Genomic DNA, 10,193 nt, shown 5'->3' on the forward strand with positions numbered 1-10,193 from the left:
GTGCAGGAGGACGAAAGTCCAAGTGTTCAGGTCATTGGTGCTTCCAGTCTTGCTCTTCGGATGTGAGACTCCGACTCTGACCTGGGATCTAAGATGGAGTCTTATTTTCTTTGGTACCAGGTCTCTTCGGAGAATCATTGGCTATCCCTGGTCAGACTTTGTTTCAAACAAGTGGTTACTGAGAGAAACTCAGATGAGATTTGTTACCTGCATAGTCTGTGAATGTCAGCTGTGGCTGTATGGACATGTGGCTTATTTTCCTGACACTCATCCTGCTCAACAGATTCTCTCAGCGAGGGAGCCTCGTGAGTTAAGAGGCCAGGAGGCTGACCACGTGCCTCGTGCTTGCAGCAGGTTGATCAGCATCTCAAGGAGATGGGGATGGGCCTGGCATCTGCTGGGGGATGGCCAGACGGAGGCCCCTGGAGTACCGGTGGAACTGAACACAACGACGCACTGCTCCGGTGCATGCTCCCATTCCTGACCTGATCTGACCCAAAACCAACCCAAGTTTGTCTACCCCTCAGGCCAACCCAAGTTTGTGTACCCAGAAGGCCTACCCAAGATTGTATACCGCTAAGGCCAACCCAATTTGGTCTGCCCCCCAAGGTCAACCCAAGTTGTGGTTCGTTTACTTATCACAGTAATTGTTGAAGAACATTTCTACCTTCCTGCTGTGGGAAGGTAGAAAGGTCCCTCGTCAGAGAAATAATGCCTGGTGTTGGCTTAACGGTCAAGGTGGCTGTCTTGAGATCTTCGGGCCTTGAGGTCGAGCCACTATCGGCCATCAAACAATTCCAGGTGGGCCTACCCCGAATCGAATCCCCTGAAGTGAGCTCGTACTCGAGGATGTAATAATACTCGAGGATGTAATAATACTCGAGAAAACCCAGGATTGCTATCGTGCTTTGTTCCTTTGTGGGGGCACTGCACAGTCATAGCACTCGCCTTGCCCTTTGACATGACCTTCAACCACATTATTTCAGCAAAGATTGATCCAACAAAGATGCCTGACATGAAAGTTGCAATCCAGACCTGGCAGCACAAGTCATGTCTTGCCATGATGGAAACTTTGACCCACTGCACTAACATGATCGACTTGCGTTTGTTTTGTGTTCGGTGGAATGCAGCAGAAGCAGCGACCATTGGATGACATATAATTAAAAGCAAGCAACCTGGTTTTTGGCAAATGTGAATGAAAAACTTTTGAAGTCCTGAAAGAAGGCTCTTTATAAACCAGAAAAGAGAAACCACAAAAGACTTTCCAGAGAGCAGTATTTTTTGGACCGGAACAGGCATGCGGTCAGCAGTGTCGGTTGGCAATGGCTTGGTTTCGGTGTGTTCGCTCTGGCCTTAGAATCAAGCTACATCCAATTTCTTGACACAGAGGAAAATACAAATATTCAGTTCTCATCTTATTGTCTTGTAACATCGTAACGTATTCCTAGGAACCATCTATTTAATGACATATCCAAATATGGTGGAAATATGTACACCCTCCACTCCTTTATGCCCCATACATCCCTCTTCCTTGCATCCCATTCCTCCTTTGCCCTCCCAAACATCTTTCACTTCTCTCCCCCATTCCGTCTGTATTCCCCTTCCCTCCTTTGTTCTCTGATATCTTGCTGTCTTCTCCTTTTCTCAATTTCAAATATTCTCAACCGCCCCCCCCCCTCCACATCCTCCATGCATAAGGAACAAATAGATGGACACAAATTTACGCTGACTTGCAAATTTTGCTATAAATTCCTTCCATTTCTATTCCTTAAGTTTTAAGGATTTTCTGTGCTATCAATGTGTGTGTGTGTGTGTGTGTGTGTGTGTGTGTGTGTGTGTGTGTGTGTGTGTGTGTGTGTGTGTGTGTGTGTGTGTGTGTGTGTGTGTGTGTGTGTGTGTGTGTAGCATGTTTTTGTGGGGTTCTACTGGAGTATTCTGATGTAGAATGTTTTAAATGCACGCTATGTTCGGAGATATTAAGCAGCATAATTCGTCCTACCACAGAATGGCATTGTAATTACAAAATAAATAACAAAAACAATGATAACATTGTAACAAAAGCAAATGTTAATTAATACTAATAATATTTACAACAATAATAATAATAATCTAAGTGTCATATGGCAATAATAATAATAATAATAATAATAATAATGAACATATTGTTAGGTTTGTGGGGTAGATGGAGGAACTTCATAGTGAAGGTATGATTGTATGGTGTAGCATGGTCCGTGGACGAGGAGGAGACATCTTGATGTAAATTAAGTAGGGACTTAATATTCAACTTAAGATTGTTACATGTCACCACATTTGGGGGTGAGGGGGGGGGGGTGGTGGTGCTGTGTTCACGAGGTAGGGTTTAAGGCTAGTTCTCCCAGGATGTGATTGCCCCCTGTAACCTTTTTCTACATTTTTTGCATTCACTATAAATAGGAATTTATTTTAAAAAAAGCAATGACGTTATGACAACAATGATGACAACAACAACAACAGAGCCAAACATTTCCGAGCAGGCAAAAACCCCACCTTCCCAGCTTCACACCAGGACGCCACGCTCCCAAGGCTTATGATTGGTCGTTATGACGTGAGAGGTAGGATGATGCAGAAGAGGGCAGTTGGTGTGAGGAACGAGGTTGAGACATCGGATCTCTCTGGCTTCTCCTCGATGTGGTCAAGAAGGCGACGCTATTTAGTGTTTGTGGACCTGGAGCTTCGAGGGAGCTGTGTGACAATCTCGATCGTGAGAAGAAACTGTACGGCGGGTTGTGAGCTTTAACGAGGGAAGACCGTCCGTGTGAATCACCTCACGTACCTGACTGCAGAGAACGACTTGGCGCCATTTTGGGGTGCGTGTTCCCACGAGGTGGCCACGCGATTTCGAGGATCGCCAGGCTCCTAAAAGGTCATTTCTGGACACACGGCTAAGTCCCGGAACTTTATTATATGTGTTCCCTTGTCTGTTTTTGTGACTAGGGTGGAGACGTCTCAAATGAGGTTTTCAGTTGACCTCATGTTTCATTACCTTATGCTTTGATTTGTTTTCATTATCACTCGTTCAGTTATGTTCATTATAAATCTTTGATTTCTGTTCATTAAACCCTCATTTGTTAAATGTCCTGGTGTTTGTTTATTCATTGTGGGTTCGAGTAGAAACCCGTGTGCCTCTGTTCTGATACGTGCTCCGCCGCCTTCCATCCTGCACGTGTGCCATAATGTCCAAGGATCTCGGTTGTTCACCTCCAAGGGTTAAGACTTATGGATATCCAGGTTGGTGTCAACCTGACCCAACACGACAATATAATCCCTGCGCAGGCCTCAAGCATGTCTGGGCTTGGTGAAACGCAAGCTGATGCTCAAACAATACAGCAGGCGGGTATGCAACAAGGCTGTGGAGACCAATCAAAATTTGGTCCATCGGTCTGTGTGTGTGCGTGCGTGCGTGCGTCCGTCCTGATAGCGTGATCCGGAGAGACATTTTACTGCAGTGCAGTGTTGCTTCAAGTTCTCTTCGATCAACCACAGCGGAATTTTCAGGAAAGAAAAGTTTAATTTAGTGATTGTTGCATCGGAGATGAACGTCTCATTCGATTAACGAGCTGTTGCTCAGCTTGAGTAAGCTGTCGCTACCGAATTGGAGTGCCGCCCTCAAAAGGTGGACCGCGGTCCAAATTCCCCGTGGAAATGTCGCTGGTGTTTATCCATTTGGACCAACTTGATGATGATAAACGCCGGAAGGGGTTACTGCAGGAGGTGATTCACGATTACATTTATTTCTATTTCACAAGGAAATCCGATGCAGGAGAAGGCCATTTGATCCATCATGCCTGTGCTATACCAACACCAGGTGTGTGTTCCGTTAGCAAGCAGTTTGCTATCACTTGGCAAGCGGCTTGCTTGATTCAAAGCGCGCAAACAAGCACTCCAACGGAACGGAATGCTTGCTACTGCTTAACAACACGGCAGTCTCCATGGAAACAGTGTTATCATGGTACTCGAACAAATACCGTCCGGTCCGCTGTTTCCAGTTTTCCTCGAACCTCTTGTGACAACTTCTCCAAACAAATTTATATGTTAGTGGAGGGGACAGAATAGGAGGAAGAGGGAAAGAAAGGTAATTTTTTGAGGAGTCAGAACGAGGAGCCCCCTGCCAAGCTTATCTATGGACCCTACGATTGTACATTTTTGAAACGAATCAATGGACTTCACCGCAATGTGCTGCGTCACCACCTTTACCTACCAATTCTATCATTTGGAGCAGAAGAACATTTCCACTAGACATCATCAACTAGACGAGAGCAATGTGTCATCTACAAATCACAAGGCCACCGATGTGCTTTCAAACCGATAAGTGTGATTGGTCCAGAGCCATCACCACAGGAAAATAAAACAATGTATTTTGCTTTTACTCAATCACTCAATGTGTTGGATTTGAGTGTCCATCCATTGGGACCGTACTCTGTGCAGAGCGTTGGTGTTGCCGAAGCAGTCTCCTTGGCTATTGGGTACAATCCTGGACGGGTCGCCACTCCAAAAACAGGATACCTGCAAGGTGGTACTCATTTTGCCAACCTCAGAAGGATGACGGGCAGAATCAACCCCACCTGGTATTAATTCAACAGCCAAGCAGGATTTGAACTCAGGATCCTGGGATCCCAAGCCCACCAACCGAACCGTTAAGCCAACACCAGGCATGAATTTGAGTGTGACTTCAATAAAAAGTCCTTCACAAGGGGCTTTCAAAGAGTTCCATGAACAAACGTCTCGGGAACATGTTCTCACTCGAAGAAGGAGTCACAATGGATATGCCTGGTGATATGGTGGAATACTTGAATCGTGCCTTTGGTGAAAAGGCTCGGGTTCGTAATCCCGCCCTTCCTGATCCACAGCTCCCTCCGACCTCTTTCAACCTGCAAAGGAGGAGGGTGGGCGACACAACGTTCACTACTCATCATCAGCAACTGGTCCAGAAAATTAAACCGTGCAAGTTCGCCATTTCACTGCTCTTCCCTAGATCCATCTTGAATGGTCACCTCCTCTGGCTATGCAAGGTGGCCAATTTCATCGTCCTTCGCATTTCAAAAACCTTTTCGCTCGGTGTAACGTGCTGGCACATCTGTTCTCTCATGACCACTCAAACTTTGCCACATTTCCCTGTTAGCCAGTTTTTCTTGTCTGATCACGTGTGCCGTGTCTGATCAGCCCACTAGGTCCTCTCACCCTGTCTTTCTGTCCCTGTTTATTACCTCTGCCACCGGATGGAGACTGAGGTTATGTTACACCCCTGTTTGCTTATCCGTCTGTTTGTCATGAGCAGGGTATCTCAAAACGTTATGGATGGATTCGGACGAAACTTGGTGGATGAATTGAGTGTTTAACAAGAACAAGTTGATTCGGTTTTGGTTAAGGTCTGGATCCGGCCTATCAGTGGATACAAAAGGTAAACTGTTCATACCTGGCGGAGGTATGCACTCCATCGAGTGCGGTACTAGTTCGGCATGTGCTCGATCCTTTTCGCATTTCTCCGGCTTCCCTTGTATGCCATCGTCCTTCGCTGTGCCAATGTCACGTCTGTGTGATTCAGCTCTTCCATGAGCCTCGATCTCTGTAAATACAATAACAAAAATTCCTAAGATAAACCATTGTTTTATTTTCAGTTATATTGTGACATATAATAATAATAATAATAATAATAATAATAATAATAATAATAATAATAATGATGTTGATAATACGTATACATATTTGAATTTACATCTACATCAGACGCACTTCCTAACTGTTATGGTGAGCATCTGATGTATAAACGACAAATGTAGTCATCAATGGTGAGATATTTATCGGTATGCCGTCCTGATGAGGGCAAATAAGCCCGAAATCCGGATTGGTGGCTCCGTTTGATGTTTAACTGATGTTGACCATGTCATCTTTGTCTGTTTGACAGAGTCGCTGGGCCGAGGCCTCTGGGTTGGAGGTGACACTTTGGTGTGGGACTGTGGTGCTTGTGTAGTTTTGTATGGTGTGTTGTGTGGCGTTTGTGTACTGGTGTGTTACGTAATGAATAAGAGACATAATTAGAACTGCCACTTTATTGTGATGTTCATATTGTGATGCTGGCAGTGATGACTGGTTCAGCCATTTCAGAGAAGAAGATTTTTAAAGGTTTAAAAAAAAAAAAAAAAATCTGGCTGCCGAACCACATAACCAATGACATCATCAAAACATTTTTGTGGACCATTTTATTCCGAGATGACCCTCAACAATTTTCATACTGATCGGATGTGGCGTTCTGCATATGCAATAATGACTTCATAACAAAGGCAATAATAACATATGCAATAATGTCTTTATGGGTCTATGATGCCATAAAAAAAATCACACTCATTCCCCATGAGGAGTACTTGCCGTGTACCAAGTTACATTTTTTTCCTTGGTGCGGTTTCAGAGATACAGAGGTCCAAATTTTTCCAGTTTTCCCACATGGCTGCCACACCACGTGAGCTATGACATCATAATTATCATTAAAACATTCTGCATGAGTAGTCGCACCAATGGTGAAATTTTTTAACTCAACCCAACAAGCAGTTGTGGAGAAAAACACGAAAGTTCTGTGCAGACAGACAAACAGAGAAACAAACAAACAAGAAGAAGATGTCGTGCGGAGCATGCTACTTGCAAAATCCAAAAAACAAATTTGACCTCAAAAATAATTGCTGGTTGAATTCAATGACCAAATATCTAACTCCTCTTCAAATATCAAGTGAATCGGATGAAAATTGACAATTTTAGAAATTCGGCCTATGTTGACCTTTTGGTCGATGTGAACCTCAAAAATATTTGGCTGGTTGAATTCAGTGACCTGAAATATAAATCCTCTTCAAATTTTAAGCCAATCGGATGAAAATTGAGGATTTCAGAAATAGCACCTTAGTTGTTGACGTTGGGCCTATGTTGACCTTTTGGTCGATATTGACCTCAAAAATAATTGGCTGGTTGAATTCAGTAACCTGATGCATATGCATCCTCTTCAAATTTCAAGTGAATGTGATGAAAATTGAGGATTTTAGAAATCTCTCCGAAGTTGTTGACTTTTGGCCTATGTTGACCTTTTGGTCGATGGTGACCTCAGAAATAATTTGCTGGTTGAATTAATTGACCTGACATATAAATCCTATTCAAATGTCAAGTCAATCGGATGAAATTTGTGGATTTTAGAAATCTCACCGAAGTTGTTGACCTTTGGCCGATGTTGACCTTTTGACCTTTTGAACTCTAAAACAATAGGCTTGTTCCTTATGACAAACTCCACCATGTGGTGAAGTTTCGTGAAGATTGGTTTAAAATTGTGACCTGAAGGTGACAAACAGACAGACAGACAGACAGACAGACAGACAGACAGACAGACAGACAGAATATCAAAATCGACTGACCAATGTACATGAAAAATCTTCGATCTTGAAAGTGACAAACAAACAGGTCCAAATGTAATACCCCCTCGTTTGGTGAGGGTAATGACCTTTTAGCATGACCCATGTACAGTGGATGCAATGGTATCGGACAATCGAACCTTTTGTGCTGAAATGACAAATTAAAGTCCACCTAGCTCACGGTCTATAAGATCTTTAGGCAGCCACCTTAACTGTTAACCTAACATCAGGCATAATGTTGGCAGCGAGCGATATATACATCCACATATATATATATATATATATATATATATATATATATATATATATATATATATATGAATACCAGCAGGGTATGCTTACACATTGTAAGGCAATGATTAACCATGCTTCCCCATTCTCAAGTCGCTCACCTACATTTATATGTTTTCATTTATTTATTTTCATTTATTTATTTTCATTTATTTATTTTCATTTATTTATTTTCATTTATTTATATTTCCATTTACAGACGCTTTCCGAGGATTTTTTTTTTGTTTGTTTTCGGTGTAACGGCCTCGATGTATGTCGGCTCATGAAATTTCAGTTTCCGACGTCACCTGGGAGGTACCGAACATTAATGTGAGTCGCTGAATGAGTCGGCCAGTGGTGTAGAATGAGCTTTACGTGTTGGACGTATATGACTGACTGTGCTCTGCTGTTCCATCCCATAGCACTTGGCAATATACAGTATGTGTTGACAAGTTGTGCAAAAAGGAATCTTTGTGATTGCACCACCTGTTTACAGACTACGACGTGCACTGTATAAGTGCAAGTTGCTGCCATGTGTGCCGCAGCCCAGCATGCGCTGCCTTTGGCCGACGTCGTCATGATTTGCACAGAAGTTATTTCATGAGCTGAGTAATGCATACCACATGGTTCCACGTGTGCTTCTCAGCCACAGCTTGTATGCTTTGACTCAGTCGTCTGGAAAAGCAACAGAAACCGGAGGAGATAACGGTGGAGCGCCATTCAAACGTCTGCGATCCCCTCCGTTAAATCTCAACGCAATCCTTTGGAGGAAAGCAATTTATTCATTCTGCTGTAAGGACTCCAGTGAGCAGAATTTCCTGTCTCCCAGATGGCTTCGTGCGGCTCTGCCTGGAAAATGAAGTACCCTGACGGGCCAAAAATTCATTCAAAAGTGCCCCCTTCACCTTTCTCCAGGGCTCTAGTTCAGCAAGAGGGCCCCCCACTCCTTCTCCCCCCCCCACTCTCCAAAACGAAAACGTCTGTTCTGCTTCTTCGCTTCGCCAAAAATGAGTTGCGAAGAATTCTTTCCAGCCTCTGGCCTTAGACGAGCGACGCGATCCTCACATCTTGAAAACCTTAATTTTGGAATCTTTGTTCTGACCGAACCGAGCCTTGGGATTTCCTTGATTCCATGTCACCGTCGTCATGAAAATTCGTCCCTGCCTTCATTGTGCTGAACGTTGCTGACTTGAGAGTCTCTGAAAATGTTTTTCAACCAATCGAGCTCTCCAGTTCCGTTTGTCAGCTTCGTTTGTGCCGGCGATGTTGTGCATCCCTGGGAAGTTTATTTAATTTCTCTCTTCGGTGACCTTTAATTTTTAGTTGATCAGAAATACTGTTGAGGTTTTCGTCCACAGCAGTTGCCATGGCGACGTGTTTCCATTGTTTGCTGCACGGTGTATTGTTTACACGTACCAGGCATTCAGGAGCGTTGCGCGCTTCGGCTGCGTTCGGGCAGGCCAGGCCGCCTCTTCCAACGCGCTTCCTTCGTACCCCTTCAGCACGGCATTTGATGTTTATCTCTCACGTTGTGTCTCAACAAGTTCTTGGGACAAATTATGCAAACCAGCACACCATGGGGCCAGCCCTCGATCTCTCTCTGCATCTGGTCCACAGGCCGGTGGGGGCGTTCGCCCCAAATCGCCATTGTCCATCGCATGAGTCATGCAACCAGAACCTTCTTGCCTCGTAGTGGACGATGGACGTAACTCACATGAAAGATTACTGGGACCATTGCACACTGTCCCTTGTGAGTGGTGCACCATGGCAAAGCCCTATGCAAGGACATCTGCCTGTCCCACCCTCTCCACGACAGCACCACAGGGAGGGGGGGAGTTTGAATACACAATGTTGCAGAAAGTGTTGCATTGCATCATGTGGAATTTAAAAAATGAAATTTCGAGAAAATTTCCTATTATTCATACATCTGATAACACGTGACGGTGAAGTCCACCACGAGTCGCGACTGTGTTTCTGGAATGGTGCGGTCGATGTGTGAAACCCTGAATTTGGCTCAACAGTGAAATGCTATGTAGTGCAACTATCTGCGCTTGCCACGACACAAGGATGAAGGAAATTCCAGCAAGGACGTTAAACTGATCGGTCAGTTTTGGTGACGAAAATGCTGAAAGAAAGTTGAAGTGCTTGTTTTGTGTTTTGAAGATTCGGGTGGTGGTTGTCCTGCCAGGACACAGCAGAAAGCATGCACAGCTAGTTCCCCTGCTAGGTGAAAGGAAACATGGCCAGGTCTATTGTTTCAAGAAAAGGATCTTAAACTTTGAACCACAATCGTGACTCATTGCTCGAGCTTTCATGTGAGTGCAGGAGAAGCAATGGGCAGGGTGTCCGATGGCTGGGAGGCAGCATTCCTGGCAGTGATGATGCTTTTCCGTGGTTGAATTGTTTCCAGTAACTATAATCACACACACACACACACACACACACACACACACACACACACACACACACACACACACACACACACACACACACACACAC

General features: G+C 44.3%; 1 long non-coding RNA gene across 1 annotated transcript; it reads right to left on the reverse strand.

Moving 5' to 3' along the window:
- Positions 1-1,810: 1,810 nt before the first annotated feature.
- LOC147027335 (uncharacterized) lies at positions 1,811-9,724 on the reverse strand. The gene is made up of 2 exons (XR_015056995.1): positions 9,111-9,724; positions 1,811-4,907 (listed from the first exon to the last, which is right to left on the reverse strand). It is a non-coding gene; the product is annotated as an uncharacterized LOC147027335 (long non-coding RNA).
- Positions 9,725-10,193: the final 469 nt, after the last annotated feature.

The sequence above is a fragment of the Eptatretus burgeri genome, chromosome 4 (assembly GCF_056783735.1).
Source record: "Eptatretus burgeri isolate ZD-2024b chromosome 4, Ebu_testis_v1, whole genome shotgun sequence".
NCBI lineage: Eukaryota > Metazoa > Chordata > Myxini > Myxiniformes > Myxinidae > Eptatretus > Eptatretus burgeri.